Source organism: Octopus bimaculoides, chromosome 5 (assembly GCF_001194135.2).
Source record: "Octopus bimaculoides isolate UCB-OBI-ISO-001 chromosome 5, ASM119413v2, whole genome shotgun sequence".
Taxonomy (NCBI): Eukaryota; Metazoa; Mollusca; class Cephalopoda; order Octopoda; family Octopodidae; genus Octopus; species Octopus bimaculoides.
In genome coordinates this window covers 10,523,192-10,525,195 of record NC_068985.1, presented here as the reverse complement: position 1 = coordinate 10,525,195, position 2,004 = coordinate 10,523,192, and positions in this window count along the sequence as shown.

Sequence of the window (2,004 nt, the reverse complement as noted above, 5' to 3'; positions counted from 1 at the left end):
TATATATATATATATATATATATGTATATATATATATATATTGAGAAATGTTAATGAATTTTATACAAAAATTTCCTCGCTGAATACGGTAAGAATTTATTTCAATTAATATCATAATAGCCACATTAAGTGTTTAATTTATTGTTATTCTTTGTCAAGAATATATAATTGCGACAAATATTTCAATACACCACTCCAATACACACATATATGTCTGTATTTACGTATGTATGTATGTATGTATGTGTGCGTACATGCATGTATGTGTGTACATACGTATGTAAGTATATGCGTATTCTTTTGTTTTACATTTTTCTACATTCCTGTATACATGGCTACAACTTTCACTTACTTATGTTATGCACAAACTTATGGAGAACTCTAAATTAATCTGACACAAAAATATTGTTTGCTATATTTCAGAAAGAATATATTCACTTATTGCTTTTAATTGATTAAATTTTATATTTTAGATAATAATGCAATCTTCATATAGATTTTTGTTCTTATTTTAAAAGATAATACCTAAAATAATTCTTATTTAAAAATTTTTGACCTTTTCTATACATTTCGTATCTTGTTATGAATAAATGGTGATGAAAGTTCAAAAGTGTTATATGTTTCGGCATACTGTTTCGTTACAAACATTCCACAATGCCAAGGGAGGTCTATAAATGTCATATATATTTACTTGAAGCTGGATGTTCTTTTTTTTTATTTTTCCTAAATGTTTCGTACTGCAGATGTCATAGGTTTGCCCACGCTCGCCATTTTTTATATTTTCTGCGCAAACTTTGCGACATTCTAACTGCGAATGTCTAAAATTTCACCCCAAATTCATCCATTTCTTTGAAGAATGATAGCTAGCCTGAGTGGTCCCTAGTACACCTTTAACACAGCAAGCCCTGAGTCTATAACAGCAAGAAAGAAAGAAAGAAAGAAAGAAAGAAAGAAAGAAAGAAAGAAAGAAAAAGGAATCAAGGAATGAATTTTTAAATTTCTTAAAAGTTAGACTCGGAGAAAGAAAGAAAATCTGCATTATGCGGTCTTGAATTCAGTGCTCAAAGAACTATATCCAGAGATTTGGCGGATTCTCAAATGATTCTGTCAATCGAATGGTTTTTAAATATGTTTCGTTATTATCATGGATCTTATCGCTCCTATTAATTTGCATGTTTATAAATTATGTTTCTGAGTTTGATATTATCATGTCATGTAAAAATTATTAAACAACAAATGAACGTCACACGAAAATGTTTCTATATTTGAGGAATATTTTTATTAATATTATAGGATCTAGTATCTAAACTTAAATTTACATGTAGAAATCTGTAAATATCTGTAGAATTTACACCAACATCATTTATAAGAGGACATAATTCATTAAAGATCACATTAGTCTTAATATATTATTATCAATTGTTCATTGTTCATTGTTACATATATCATAAGCAACATTGCGTTAATTAATATCATTCAACAATAGTGGTATGTGTATGACCTCAGCTGAGTAAAGTAAAAAGTTCTGTTAAAGCAGATTTGGATTTTCCACATTATATTCCTACACCAAAACGCTATTTTTATAATTTCATAATTTATCGAAAGTTACACAAATAAAAGAACTGGACGTCATTGAATAGTGCCAAGGACTCCAAATTTGCCACCAAGATGTAGGACAAGATACTGCAATAGCCTGGTCTTCAGAGGTCAACAGCTCATCAATATCCTCCCGAAGGACCTGAGAGACCTGCATGCGGTGGATGTAGGTGTCTTCAAGATGAGGCTTGACCTCTTCCTGTCAGGTGTCCTAGATGAACCAACTTCACGGCAGGAGGTGCAGATGAGAGCAGCTGCATCAAACTCTCTCGTGCACCAAATGTCAATTCATGAAGTAAAATTCGTGAAGTAAAATTGTGTAGCAACACTAAATGGCGGTGCCCCAGCATGGCCACAGCTCATGAGCTGAAATTAGATAAAATGAATATATATATATATATATATATA